The 15,093-nt window shown below is 44.3% G+C and overlaps 1 protein-coding gene and 1 long non-coding RNA gene across 2 annotated transcripts in view; one reads left to right on the top strand and one right to left on the bottom strand.

Moving 5' to 3' along the window:
* Positions 1–15,093, top strand: part of LOC136553531 (uncharacterized) — a 72,077-nt gene that overhangs the window by 10,692 nt on the left and 46,292 nt on the right. The gene's annotated exons all lie outside the window — the stretch shown is intronic.
* Positions 14,452–15,093, bottom strand: part of CLYBL (citramalyl-CoA lyase) — a 168,420-nt gene continuing 167,778 nt past the window's right edge. Inside the window, exon 9 of the mRNA XM_066545144.1 lies at positions 14,452–14,795. The gene's annotated coding sequence lies outside the window, so the exon portion shown is untranslated. The remainder of the gene's footprint in view (positions 14,796–15,093) is intronic.

Here is a 15,093-nt window from a genome sequence, read left to right as displayed (position 1 = left end):
ATAAAAGACAAGGAAATTGAAAGAATAACAAAGGACAGACCATCCAGAGCAGGTTTCCATTAGGCTCAGGAGGCAAATGACAACAGGCATGGGAGGTTGTAGATGAGACAAAATGTCTCAAAAGGTTTTTGCCACTCTCTGATGACACTGACTAGAAATAAATATGCTTTTTGTCTTTCTTCTGAGTTTTAAGCTGACTCAAGGTGTAAATAATGCGAAATGTAGAAGGTTGGATGTTTGCAGAGTGCATGTTATAGCTGGGACTTCTTCCACTGCCTTTTCCAATACGTGTATATAACTACATGCACACATTTGTAATGCCAGCCACATCTCTGTGCTGGTAACAGGGATGGGAGAGCTGCATTGCCTTCCTCCAAAAAGTATCTGTTTATCCTTGTCCCAGCCCACGTGTGATGGGTACACATGCTTTTCCCCATCTTACATTCAGAAGTCACTGTTAAGATCTCTTTCACAAACTCATTTCTTTCAAATGTGCCCATCATAGGGTCAGAGTTTGAAGATATAATCAGAGAGTCCAGGTGAATGTTACTCTCCTCCTTCCCTGCTTTTTAATTTTTTTTTTTTTTTAGTGCTTGCAACACTCTTTTTCAGGTTTGGAAATTAAAGTTATTTTCCTGCCAATGTTTTCTGATTCCATGTGGCAAACATTTTTCTTTACAGTGGAGCAGAAGCCAACATGGCTGCCTCCAACATGAATTGGTTTTGTGTATCCTGTCAACTCTTTCCCAGACAAAGTGAACAGTCCTGGGATCTGTTCTGCCTCCCCCTAGCCCTCTGGTGTGACAATCCTCAGTTTTAGCACATGCATAAAACTGAGGCAAAGTACTGGCTACTTGTAAATACAATTTTGAGGACATTGCTTGTTTTATCGGAACTATGAACACTTTTCCAACTTTCCCCTGTACCTTTCCAAGCTTGGCTATACCAAAAAATGTGACCTAACACCCAAAGCACAGACTGCCACAGGAGTGGGTCTGACTGACTACTCATCTGAGTTGCTCAGGTCCCAGATGAATAGATGGTTTATCCTAATTACTTGTTATGTGAACTTTTTGTAAGGACTCTGGCCCTTACAAAACACAGATCAGGGTTGGTGCAGGGTCTGAGGCAGTGCAATGAGCTGGGGTATCTCGCTGTCCTTTACAGATGGAGGAGGTGAGTAGGCTGTGGAAGTGCATTGGAGTGCAAGTCTGTGTTTTCATCCTTTTCATTGGGAGCCCAGGACACACCCTTGGACACAGGATTCCTGGCTTGCTGGCCATTATTCATCCTGAACTACAGTGGTCGTGCTTAAGTAACAAAATCATGAAGCATAAAGGAAAAGAGCTTCAAGACAAGGCAGGAGTTTTTTGTCAGAGCATCTTAAGTATTTCTGTCCATTGTTCTTGCTACATTTGTATTCTTTCCTGCAAGTACATTTATAAAATCAACAACTACAGTAGTTGTCTGTGTTTGTTAATAAATAGGGCTATGCACCACTTCTGGATAAAATCCATGGTTGTGCATGAGTATTACCTCAAAACGTGTGTGTTCCTCTGCCATGGAGAGGTCCCAGTCCACGGGAACTTGGGTAATGAACTGAAGATTAATTCATGTTTCCTGTCACATGTCTGGTTGTGTCTATTAAGGGGCTTAATTATGGAGTCAGTAGCTCTAGGTCCTAAGGAAGTATGTTAGGCTGATTCTCTCTCCTTTTAACTTTGTTTTCATATTTTGCATTCTGGACAACAACAATTACAATATTGTCCATGTACTGATCCTTTTTCACACAGTATGAACATTGCAGCCTCTGCTGAAGAGTTTTTAGCTGTTTGCTAAGTAAGAGCAGATGTAAAATGAAAGAAGATTTCAGCTCATAGCACAGACTAAGTGCCAGGTTTCAAAACCTGTATTTTGGGGTATGTTTTAAGTTTTGCTTTAGTTTTTATGGTATCATTGTTTACTGTGTTGTCAACAGATTTACTTCTGCTCTCCCTCTGCCCTTATGATACATGTACTGATGAGTGTTTAACTCTTGCCAGAGTGTGCCTCCCATATTGTGAATCAATTGCAGCTTGAAGTTGACACATTTTGCTCCCATTGAGGAATCACTGTTTTATTCATTATGGTGTTGCTATGGTTCTGCCACGATGGACTTTGAGTGTGATTCTGTTGCTCTCAGCAAGTACATGAAAAAAATATGGTGCCTTGTCCTCTGATCTGCCACCTATAAATCAAAGAAAATGATTTGACATATAACTAGTCAGATAATTGCCAAAGACATATGCCAGTTGGGACAAGCCCAAAATAATTTTGGGAAATAGCTGACAAACCCCTGGTCAAGCAGGGCAGAATGTGGCCCTGCAATTCCATTCAAACAAATCAGAAATGCCTCCAAAATGACTGTTGCTTCACGTCTGCCCTCTACTTTTGGGGCTACTATTTATTTCTGTCACTGGATTAGACACCATAACAGAGCAGTGGTCCTGAGCATTGCAGAGATTTGTTCCATGGCCAGCTGGAATCTTGGATCTGTGGCACTGAATGTTTCCATATTCCAGCAGAGCAGGTACAGAGGGGAGTTTGGAGAGAGCAGCATGAAGATGAATGCTGGTACTGGTCGCAATTATCTCAGACCTTTTGTTTTCACACCAAATTTCAGGGAAAGGATGAGGCAGAATAGGGAGTGAAAGAAAGGGCAAAGGCCAGGCTGCCAGGACGTCTCTCCTAGACCTCTAGCAAAGAGTGTAGGCCATGCACCTTGGCAGCTAGCTGGAGTCAAGGAGCTCGGAGAAGTCCGCCAAGAGGCAAGGCACAGAAATGAATGCAAGCCATCCAACACTGACCTTGAACTCTGATTGAAGCCAGGTCATTTCTGCAGTCCTTACCCAAACCAGACTCTCCTTGGACCAGCAAGGCTTTGGTTTCTGTATGGACTGCAGATTCTGGGCTCTGACACACCCTGTGGTGGCAGATTTCTGCAAAAAACTGATGGTGCAAGGCCATTGCTCGGGGCTTCACCAGGAGAGAGCGAGCACAGAGGGAAGGGATGTTTCCAAATGAGAAATATATATTTTTTTTAATGAGTGATATGTTGGCTTCAGGCAAATGGCAGAAGGTTTTACTGAAAAGGCTTCTTTATGGGATTGTGGTTTAGCTTGGGGTAGGTTAGAGAAGTCTGTAAACCCCAGGAGCTCAAGGAGTTTGACAGGTTTGACAGGCCTTCCTGCTACTTGTGAACAGGAGGCTGGAGCAAGTGTTCTTGAAATCACCTCCCTGTTTTCCATCAAAGCATGCTGGCAAGCCAGAAGAAGAGAAAAACTGTTTTCCTCACCCATTTTATTTTCTTGTATAAAGACAATCTTAGAAATATTTTTTTCCAGATCTTTAAAACTTTGCTTTTTTTGGCTCCTCTCAATACAAAATTCCTGTCCACATTTCTCGGCTTTGGATTAGACCCTTCAACGGAGACTTAAGTACCTTGAAATCAGTACAGCAAGAATCATTAGTGACACACCAGAAACTGGTATACATCACCTCTAAAGAACGTGCCAGCTCTAAAGAGCCACTCTCTCACCTGGACCCCATTACCACTGTTCAGCCTTTTTGTGTTCATTTAACTGTACCACACTCCACACTCTGCTTTGTCCCAAAGTGAGAAAATAATGGAAATTATGAAAATTATAAAAAATTATGAATGAAAGCCATTGAAATAATGAAAATGAAAATCACTGTAGAGCTGTATGTGTGTCATGTGCAATGATAGTAAGGGCTGCAGGTCCTGGTGATGACAGGGAGAAGAGCCCTCTTTACTTTCCCTGGGTCAACCTATGCCTTCACACCACCCCTGATCTTAGTAAAGGGAGTGAGTGCTTCCAATTAACGTCACATACTTGCCAGGTTTGCAAAGCAAAGGGCTTGGGTTTCTGCTGTAACAGAAACAGCAGTGGCTGCTGCTGCAATAGTTAAGTCGTCACTGGTCAGAGAGCTGTTGCAGTGTTTGAGCTGGGGGTCACTGCCCTGGAAAGGGGAAGCCTGGAAAGAATCAGTAATTCATGAAAAATGTACACATAAGGAGGAATTTCCTATTTCTTTGAATGATAGTAATTTAATTTAAGAAGAAATCCAGTGACAACTTCCTAGGAAATAAATGCCTTTTTGTAAAGCTCTGTGGTGAAAATGTACTTAGCTGAAAATCAGCAGAATTCTTCTTAGTCTAGTTTCTAAACATGCCTCAGTTCCTAACCTAGTCCTAAGCTTGGGAAACTGAAATGAGCTCTGATAACATGAACAGAATGCTTAGGGCAGAACAAACCCAAGAGATTAAGTTACATTTGCCAGCTGAAGAAAGCTTCTAAGCTTTATCAAACATACAAGCTGGAGAAAACTCTGAAGGTGGCATGTGAGCCTGCTAATATCTTCCACAAAATCTTCGAGCCACAAGGAGCTCCTCAGACCTGGGAAAGTTTCCTGCCTCCTGAGGAGAAGGAGCAGCTTAGCTCCAGAGGCCAGCCTGTAATTCCATAGCCTTATCCCTGGCAGCACCTGACCAGCCCATCTTATCCAGCTGGCCCAGCTGGGAGGCTCATGGGCAAGCCACTTTATCCAGCACCAGCTCAAAAAGTAGAAATTATAATCCCATAGGCAAAGCACCAGAGAAGCCTAGCTGGACTGAAAAAAGAAAAGCAGGCCCTTCAGTGTAAACCCTCTAGCTCTATTCTACTCTCCTCTTTTTCTTTCTTTCTTTTTTTTTTAATATTAAAAAAAACAATTCTTATTCTTTAATGCAAATTATGTATTTCAGCCTCCTAATTCTTGTTCAAAACCAGTTCCTGCTTTTCTGTGCTCACTGTGGTGGACTTTGTCCTACCATTCTCAAAAATTTTCATGGAACAAATATCTTGTCCCCCTTCTGGATGGAGTCATGAAACCTTGGTGTTTCTTTCACATCACCTAGACACTTACCTGGTTTCTTCAATTATGGCAAAAATGACTGCAAGCCCCAAACTGCTTTGCTAGAGCTGTGCAAACACAGTAAGAGGTGACCTGTATGCCAGAATGCATCATCTAAATAGACAAGACAAAGGAAACACAAATGTTCCAGCTGTGCAAAGGGAAACGGATGTATACTGAAATTTCAGAGAAATTTCCACATAGGGAATGTATGCTAGAAGGAAAAATTCGGTCAGGTCCAACTTAGTGCTTTATGACCTTGCTGAGTAGCTTTTCCCTCTGGAATTAAATGTTACCCCCCAGCTTTGCTCTTGGCAGGTTGAGATCCACCCAGGGGGGCTGGAGGAGTTATCACCACAGATCACAGATTTCTCGTGATGGATATGGACCTGATGATGCTCTGAGCTGCAGCTAGCTGCATAGTCACCCTCATCACATCCTACAAATGAAAACCAGAGCCTCCTTCACATACCTCCATCATTAAACAGTTGGTTACAACCACATGAAACCCTTCAGGAGCTGTGGGAATTTCCCTATGGTTCCCAGTCTAGGATTTGGGGTGCACCTCCCCCTGTAGTCCCTCACAAAGCATCCCTGCATTGGTGACTGCCCTTTCTTTGAGCAAGGGATGTCCAACATAGCTTTTCAATTTGAGCTCAGCTCCCACTCCACAACTCATTTTTATTTTACTGGGATACCGGTGAAGCTGTAGCTCAGTAACTGATGTTAAGAGAAACTTTTAACACCTCAACAGCAAATGGAGGAGAATGTTTCCCATTAGTGGCTGAGGAAGTAGTGCTCCCGTAACTTCAGCCTTGAAAGCTAATGAAGCTCAGATTGTGGCCATGGCCTTTGATGTAGAGATGCCTGAGGTCAGTGCAGCTTTCGGAGGTGCCAGTGCTATGCTGTGTCACTGCGTTCGTCTGGGCGGGGGCCCAATAACTCTAATCCTGTAATCATGTTTCTGTAAGCAACAGTATTTATGGTGCAGATAGTGGGGGATAGCTGCAGTGGTAATTAAATCAGGGATAGCTGCAGAGGAAAAGCTAATCCAACCCTGTAATATTTCCAGTAGAGGAAGTTACCGCCAACTACGTCAGTAAATGAGTAGCAAAATACTGGAATTGGTGTAGGGAGAGGGTGTGGGGATTAAAATGCCACGTTTGGCCATCTAATCCATCTCCCTGCCAGGACCCTCATTCTGCCAGGGGAGTGATGTTAGCACGCTGGCAAAAATCAAGCAATTCAAAGCTGTGCCTTGACACTGCATCTTTAGCTCCCACTAATGCATGGGGAGGGGGGTTAAAGCACCCACTGATGCGTTTGGCACAGCCAGCTCTGGATTTAATTCCTTCTCTTCATCTGTCTTGCAACCTCAGGCCACATACTATGTATTTCATGTCTTCTAATGTAGGCTGCTGTCTCCCAAGTGCATGTGAATTGTTGGAAAAACACAGTGATGTACTCCACTCTAGTGGGGGGGGAAAGCATGTATTTGAGTAAATATGGTTTATCCAAGAGATGAGGAGAGCCTCCAACAAGCTGTTCTGCTGTACTAATGAGTAAATATATAGACATTTCTGCTATTTTATTTTGCACAACTCCATTATAGATAAATATCTTCCTATGTAGTTTTTGTTAAATCAGAGGTCTTTTATACCCTCACTGTTTTAAAGAGGAGAAAAAATGAGAGTAGTTGGTATACCCCCTTTTGATGTGGATTAACTTTGGTGGGGATTTTGTGTGCAAAACTGGTCATGAAGAATCCATACTGCATATCAAGGAATAAAGAAAAATGATGGTTTAAAGAAAATCTCATGTCAGACTGCAGACTTCAGTTGCATTACTCACAAATGCACATACAAAAATAGACTAATACATAGTATGGATATATATATATGTCTAGAGATACACATTCACAAACATATTTCCTTTAGCTCAGTGCCTAAAAGTTCATTTGTGGGCATCCTGATTCTTGATATATTATTTGTAAACAGAGGGCCAGGGGACTGGAGTATTTCCTTGACTTCAATGGATGATGAGGCTTCAAGCTGTGCACTCAGATTGGGACCTCTAAGTATCCTGCTGCTACCTAACAGCTTGCTGAAAAATGACATAATTTGTGACATCAGCAATATGCTGCTTTAATAGGGGTTTATAAAGCAGTTCCCACCCTTGTGTGTTAGGACAAAAACATCTATAGCTACTAAATCTGAGGTGCCCCCCCTGTATTCCTCACACACCTTGCATCCTTTGTACTTTTTTGGCATGTGTGGCTGTAAAGTCCCAGTATGGGAAGAGTGATAAGCAGCCATTCAGCAACATCTGTGCGAGAGCTCTGGCCCCACCAGCGCCAGGGAAGATGTCACTATTCAGAAGAACAGTGGCTGCCAGTGGGAGGTTCAGCAATGCAGATTTTAATGTGGGGATTTAATTTCAAATACAATTCACAGTTTGTATGCAGTTGAAAGATGTTTATTACCACCCGGATGTTCAGGACATTTTCGGATGAAATAAATTTCAATTTGGACGATTGCTGCTTTTAAAGCATTTTCACGGCTCTGTAAACAATATGCTTTATATAATTCTAATGGCAACAGTGAAGAACACACCAACTTTTAAATCACCCAAAATAATGCCAAAAAAAATAACTGGCAACTTTGGATAACAGAATATTAGTCTGATATTGATTCAAATATGAGGGTTGTAATGACTTTTGCAAATGTTCCATTCTATAATACAATAAGAAGAGAATTATTTACCTCTGGGGTAAATTTGTTTTAAAATAAGGTGCAAACTAAAAACCCTCCCATTTTAAAGAATGTAGAAACCTTCAGAACCTGACCAGCAGTAGTAAGGTGTTTTAGCTTGAAAGATTTGGTGCTCTGGAGTCACTGCTGTGTCACTGATACATGAAATGCAGTCAGAAAACCCACCCTGGAAGTCACAACTGCCTGGTCACACCTTCAGCATTTACTCAGATTTCTGGATGGGGGGAGGTTTGACACACTCATGGGAGAGGGGCCCTCACACATGGCTCCTTATAAATGAAATGGGAAGGTATCTCAGGAGACAGATATCTCTGCAAGTGAATGTGTAGTGGATGAGGCAGGGTACCTGCCCTTCAGAAGACCATAATCTGGGTTTTCCAGCCCATCACCACTTTGCCCTGAGACAAAGGTGCTTGAGTTAGGAAGAACATAGAATAAATCAGGGAGGGCCCATGCAATAATACAGGGACTTCTTTATCTCTCTAAATAGCAGTGTTGTAGGTCAAAAGCAAGAAAGAAAGGAAGGAAGGAAGCAAGGAAGGAAGGAAAAGAGAGAAAGAGAGAGAAAGAGAGAGAAAGAGAGAGAAAGAGAGAGAGAGAGAGAAAAAGAAAGAAAGAAAAAGAAAGAAAGAAAGAAAGAAAGAAAGAAAGAAAGAAAGAAAGAAAGAAAGAAAGAAAGAAAGAAAGAAAGAAAGAAAGAAAGAAAGAAAGAAAGAAAGAAAGAAAGAAAGAAAGAAAGAAAGAAAGAAAGAAAGAAAGAAAGAAAGAAAGAAAGAAAGAAAGAAAGAAAGAAAGAAAGAAAGAAAAAATTTCAAAGGGAGAAGCTGTTCATTAGTGTAGCTATCTAGGCAGCAAACTAAGATGCAAGAATAGCTTGAAAAAATATAGGGGTAAGAAAGTAAATTTCCAGTTCCTCCCTTGTTCATTTTTTAAGAGTCCTCTTTATCCTTTTGTTTCGTTCCATCCCTGTACATTTTGTAGCATCAAAGATTTGCTACATTATAAAAAATTCCTAGAAGACCTTGGGTAGACACCTAGTCTACCCCCTCATAAAGGCCCTGTGGCAAATGCTTACCTTACCTGCCTTTTCTAGAGAAACTTCAGCCCTTTTCTTTACCAACTCATCTCATTGTGCAACTGGCTTTCAATTAGATTCTTTCTTGCTTTACAATAGCGAAGATGCTCATGGATGCAGAGAACAAGGGATGACTCCACTGCAGGGTATGAGGGAATAGGCATCTGTCCTCTCCACCCCCGTTCCTCAGCCCTTTCTCAGCCGCTCTCTAGCAGTAATTCCCCCACCTCTTTAGCCACATCTCTGTTAACACCTGCTTTGCAAGCTGTTTTACATGCCCATCTACTTTTACTTGGAGTTGGTTTTTGTTCAGGCTGCTAACTGGATGCAACAGAGGAGAAACAGCATAAGGGCTTCCACAGACAGCTCCGGACAAAAATCCCCTCAGATGAGCTTTGGCCACGGGAAAAGGTGGTTTGCCACATATTCCAGGGCTGAATGGGAGGAAAGCATGGAAGGGGACCTTTAATGGCAGAACTCAGTGGGTTTTGCCAGCCTCTCTTCAAATGCCATCAGGAACCTCAGTGATGCAAAGAGGAGCACACTGAACTCACAATGCAGCTGGGCTTCAGCCCTGTGTTTACTTCTGTGTTGGCAGACATGAAATATGCTGTAGAAGCGAAAAACAATTTCTGCTTTTGCTCATAATGCTGAGTTATAACCAACCTTAGCTCTCTGCTGATGTCTGCCCTGGTTTTATGCACATTGACTGTATCCAGAGGGAAAGCCATGGCTTCTATTTCCATACTTGGTTCTCATATGAAATAATGGGGGGAAAGGAGGAGGGGGGAAGATGCAGCTGCAAAAACAGTCAGTGAAACATAAAAATCCCTATTGTTTTGTTGTAGCTCTCGGTGCCCTTCAACTTCTGGGCACAGACAAGACCTCCCCCTGCTCAGGTTCAATACACAGGGGAGCCTTGAGGCTCAGAACTCCCTTCCTACTTTTGCCTAAGCCTTGCTTAAGCAATTGTAGTCAATTGTGCTTTTGTTCACGTTAAAAAAAATAGCCCAATGCATGCTAATTTATAGCCAGGGAAGCAATTAAAAGAAAAAAAGTTTATTATCCTTTTCCCCCCTGCCTCTCAAATGGAGTGTTACAGCAGCAGGGTTTTTTGGTAAACTTGACACAAACTGATGTCAGTGATGGGGGAGCAAGGCCAAGAACCAAGCACATGTCTTTACATCTTCCCTCCACATGAAATGGGACAGCCTTCCAATTTTCTCTGTCTGCCTATACTCAGGAAAGTGCATGCTTTAGGAAAACCTAGGCACAAAGATACACTCATTTCCTTAGGCTTTGTCAGTAAATGTGTTCTGTACACATCACCCTCACATACCCACTTAAAAAAATGCTTGTTAAACATTAAACAAAGAATTCCTAATATAGCCACAATGTAGAGACATATTTACCTTTAATTACTGAACTTACTGCCTGCCTTTTTCTGTAAATTATGGCATATTCTTAATATTCAACAAAATGTTAGACACCAACTAGTCCATATGGTGAAGTAAGTTAACACAGCTTGCCTCTCCATTTTGCACCTCTTTGCAAAACCTTAGAACTGCACCAATAGAGGATCTGCCATTAGCACAGGACTGGCCTTTTCTTTCAGGAGGAACTGGTTTTTCAAAACTGATTGAAAAGAAAGCAACAGATTTCTCTCCCTACTACATATTTTAAGTGGTCTCTGAGCAGAGCCATGATGTGGAGCTGGAAGTGCCTGAATGCTTTCGAATGAGCAGGTAGCTTTCACCAGTGCCCCAGAAGTCACACAGGGCAGGCAGGGATGGGCAGCCTCTGCAGGGTGAGCTCCTCTGGAGGCATCTCATGGGCAGAGACCAAGGCTCTTCCCTGCATTCCCACCAAGCACCGCAGAGCTGGGGAACCTTCCTCCAGTAGTTCACAGTAAAACACAAACTCTTCGCTGGCGGCCCAGGTGCTGATGATTGAGGAGGGTGGAAGTGATTTTTCCCCTGGCCTGTGCTCTCACTCAGTAATACCAATGATGTAGGCAGACAGCTCTTTCCCATCCACTGCCACTGGTTTCCCTCTCATTTTGCAAGTATTTAATTCTGTGTTGTACAAGCAGAGGCCTCTTGGTGACAAATCTGGAGGCAGGGCTGTCAGTGGTGGTCAGATTTGCAGAGATACATGCACTACCAACTGTATCTAAGCTACATTTTAAGGGAGAGCAGGACATGGAGAGTTAACATAAAGCACTTCCAGTGGCATCCCATAGAGCAACAGACAAGCACAAACACTACTTAATGTATTAGGGGCTACTGCAAAAGCAGGCCAGGAAGGAAGTCAGGTATCTGGAAGCCTAGGCTAGGTCTTCCCAGCAGCATGAACATCTTCCATAATTCTAGGTTATTGCAGGCATGTGTCACACAGAGACCTTCAGCAAGCTTCAGCTCAGAAAATTCGTAACTGGTGTTTGTGCATGACAGCACAGCTTTAATACCATTAGCAGCACTAGAAGAAGTAGGAACAAAATTCTAAACAGAAGATCCAAAGCTACATGGAATCACATTTTAAATTACAGAGGCCCAAGAAGGTAGCATAGGCATTTATTAATCCTCATTCTCATCAGGATGATCAGTTTCAAATGTTGCCAGCAGGCAGTGGGCACCTGCAACAGATTTAGAAACAGGGCCTCTTGCACTTCTGAAGACATCATTCTGAGCATCATCTTATGGTACTGGCTTTGATATGACATTTTGGGAGCTTCAGAGTGAATTGGGGAAGTACTAACCCTAAGCACAGTGAGGCTGTCTGATCTCTCCCCTGCTTGAAGTGTGGCATACACAGGACATTTCCACTGTGCATCCCATTCCCTGCAGCCCAGGGTGAGCAGGAAAGCCCCTGTTCTGTTCCCATGAGGGACAGCCAGTGCTGGGAGGCAAAGGGAGTCTTGAAGGAGCACCATGAGGACAAGACCAGGTGGGGATGGTGAGGGGGAGGGAAGGTGAGACGGAAACGGAGAGCACAAATTTCTGTGCTGTCCCTTGCAAGCATTGTTGGTGCCACGCTGGAGTTTGTGTGAGTGTGAGTGTGTGTGTGAGTGTGTGTGAGTGTGAGAGTGTGTGAGTGTGTGTGAGTGTGAGAGTGTGTGAGTGTGAGTGTGTGTGTGAGTGTGAATGTGTGAGTTTGTGTGTGTGTGAGTGTGAGTGTGTGTGAGTGTGTGTGTGAGTGTGAGTGTGTGAGTTTGTGTGTGTGAGTGTGAGTGTGTGTGTGAGTGTGAGTGTGTGTGTGTGTGTGTGTGTGAGTTTATGTGTGTGTGAGTGTGAGTGTGTGTGAGTGTGTGAGTTTGTGTGTGTGTGTGAGTGTGAGTGTGTGAGTGTGAGTGTGTGTGTGAGTGTGAGTGTGTGAGTTTGTGTGTGTGAGTGTGAGTGTGTGTGTGAGTGTGAGTGTGTGAGTGTGAGTGTGTGTGAGTGTGAGTGTGTGAGTGTGAGTGTGTGAGTGTGAGTGTGTGTGAGTGTGAGTGTGTGAGTGTGAGTGTGTGTGTGTGTGAGTGTGAATGTGTGAGTGTGAGTGTGTGTGTGAGTGTGTGTGAGTGTGAGAGTGTGAGTGTGAGAGTGTGTGAGTGTGAGTGTGTGAGTTTGTGTGTGTGAGTGTGTGTGTGAGTGTGAGAGTGTGTGAATGTGTGTGTGAGTGAGTGTGTGTGAGTGTGAGAGTGTGAGCATGAGAGTGTGTGAATGTGTGTGTGTGTGAGTGTGTGTGTGCACCACTCTGCAGGTGGCCTTTCCAGGGGCACCCTGGTCCCCACTGAAGGGATGCTGTGGCTCTGAGGGTGGCTGGAGGAGGCCGTTTTTGTGGCAGAGTAATGAATGTGATTAAATCGCCTCCTCCTCCTTCTACCTTCCTTCCCCTTCCCTTTCTCCTCTATGTCCAGGGCTCCTGGCAGCAGCCCAGGAAGTCATGGGACAGTTCTGGTCCCTGCGGACTGACCATCCGTCCATCCATCCGTCCGTCCGTCCGTCCGTCCCACGGCCGCAGCCCGGCGGTCCCGCGGCGGTGCGGAGCGCTCCGGGAGTTTCCTGCTGCCGCCCGGGCACCGCTTATCTGCTCCGGGGGGGCAGGACACCCCTCCCGTCTGCGGGGCACCTCGTGGTGCAAGTGCCAGCACCCCAAAGCCACCCGAGCACCCCAAAGCCACCCGCAGTGCTCCCCCCTGCCCCGCCGGGGCTCCGTCCGCGGAGTGCGCACTCCCCAGCCGCAGCGATGGGGAAAAAGAGAAGATCGTGGACTTGCCGGCACGAGCTTTCATTCCCTTCTTCCCGCTTTTTAACCTTTACAACAGTTGTTATAAACTAGCCCTGCCTCGGGACTTTGCCGTGCTCTGAACCCGAGGGAGGTGAAAGTGGGAGAAGAGGGTTGGAGGGATGGGATGGGATGGATGAAATGCAGTCAAAGTTGGTTTCCCCCCCGACCCCCCTCCTTCTCCAATTCAAAATCAGGAATTACTGCCCGAGGAGCAGATTCTCCGTTTTATTGGCTCGTAAAAAAAAAGTTTTCAAAGCCTAATTTCCACCAGATACATTGATTTTCCGTTGAAAACAGAATTAAAACAATAAGCGCGAGTAGGTGCCATTAAAGCTAAACCATCTCTGGCCGTTAATCACGGGAGAGAAGGATTAGAAAAGTCCGTGAAGGAGCACTGGGTTTGAAACGCAAAAATCCGGAGTTTAGGAAAAGTAAGCTCAGAGGGGGTTGAAGCAGCTTAAGAAACAAGGAGAAACCCTTAATAAGAGTGAAAATTCAGTGTCAGGTTACTTGTCGATATTGCGAGGAATACGCCGTTCCTGTAAGGGATTTGTGGGCGTGAAACGCATCCCTTGCTAAAATACCGTTTGATGTTCGTGTCGAAGAGAAAACCAAAGCAATCTTTTTTCCTTTCAAGTCCCGATTTCAAAACAAAAAAACTCCCGCCAAACCAAAACCAAGCAAAAGAAAAAAAAAAAAACCAAACAACAACGCCCCAGAAAAATCCCACTAAATTTCCAACGGCATCTCTGAAGAGTTTTCCTGGAGATATTTGCTTCAAACCTCACAGGCGCAGTACCCCTGTGTTCCCGAGGTCTCCCTGCCCTCCCTTCCCCCTTTTCTGCTGCTTGGATGGTCGGCAATGCCCGGCTAAATAATTGTTAGAATTCTAAAAAAAAAAAAAAAAAAAAAAAAGAAGAAGAAGAAGGAAAAAAAAAAAAAAGCCGGGAAAATGCGCACCAGCATTCAGGTGCTAACCTACTTATTTGAAAGCAATTTATTTTCCATTTTGCCCGTTTTCCCCCTTTAAAACAGAACGCTGAAAGAAAGAATAAGTGCTTTAACATTTCAGTGTTGTGCTCTGGTAATTACTTTTTCACTTTTCCCCTAAGTTCCAATGTGAAAACCTCACAGGGGGGTCTTTGCTGTAGCAGGGCTACAGTTCCCAATCCCAAGCGCAAGATCTGCAATTACAAACCCATTCGGTGCCCTTCCCTATCATTAATATGCACAAAATCCTGCTGCTAATCTTATAATCTGTTTTGTTTCATCAATTGCTTGCCTAGCACCAGAGGGAAAGAAAAAGAGAGAAAGAAAAAGAAAGAAAGAGGAGAAGAATAAAGCCGGAAAAGCACGGAGAGCTTCGGAAAGTAAACGGAAAAGCCAAATAAATCGGATTTTATTTTTGATAAAGCAAAAATCGTTAAGGCTGTTAAAAGGAAGCGGCATTTTCCGCTGGAGGGGTGGGTGTCAGGGAAATTTAAGGAAAAATCGGAATATATCCAGCAATTTATTTGCATATTCGGTTTCTCCGCGTACGGGTCACGAAGTTCCTTCAGCAGTCAGCTGCGGAGGAGGGAGGGGGCGCGTAAACACCTCGGCAGAGTGTATTCCCATATTCCCATCCCTTGTGTTTGCCGGGGGGAGGAGGCGCCGAGCGCGGGCGAGCCGTGGGTGCGGGTCCGGGCAGCTCCCGCGGGCTGCTCAGCCTGGCCACTCCGACTTCGCTAAAACAATGAAGACATTCGTGTTTGAAATCGTCCTCATCCTACTCCTCCCTCCCCCCCGCTCCCTCTTTCTGCGCGGAATCAAGGGAATGAAACCATCTACACCACACGCGTCCTATTGAGATTAATGTAAAAATTATACCCCCCCCCCAAAAAAAAAAAAAAAAAGGAAAAAAAGCCAACTCACACAAAAAACACCAACCCCAACAACCCTTATCTCATATGTCTTATTCTCCGTGCCCCGCGCCAGGCCCCGCCGCCGCCTTGCCGTGCACCTGATGATTTATTAACGCAATCT

Source organism: Molothrus aeneus, chromosome 2, assembly GCF_037042795.1.
Source record: "Molothrus aeneus isolate 106 chromosome 2, BPBGC_Maene_1.0, whole genome shotgun sequence".
NCBI lineage: Eukaryota > Metazoa > Chordata > Aves > Passeriformes > Icteridae > Molothrus > Molothrus aeneus.
Note: the sequence above shows the minus strand (reverse complement) of the source record. Positions and strands in the feature narration are given on the sequence as shown.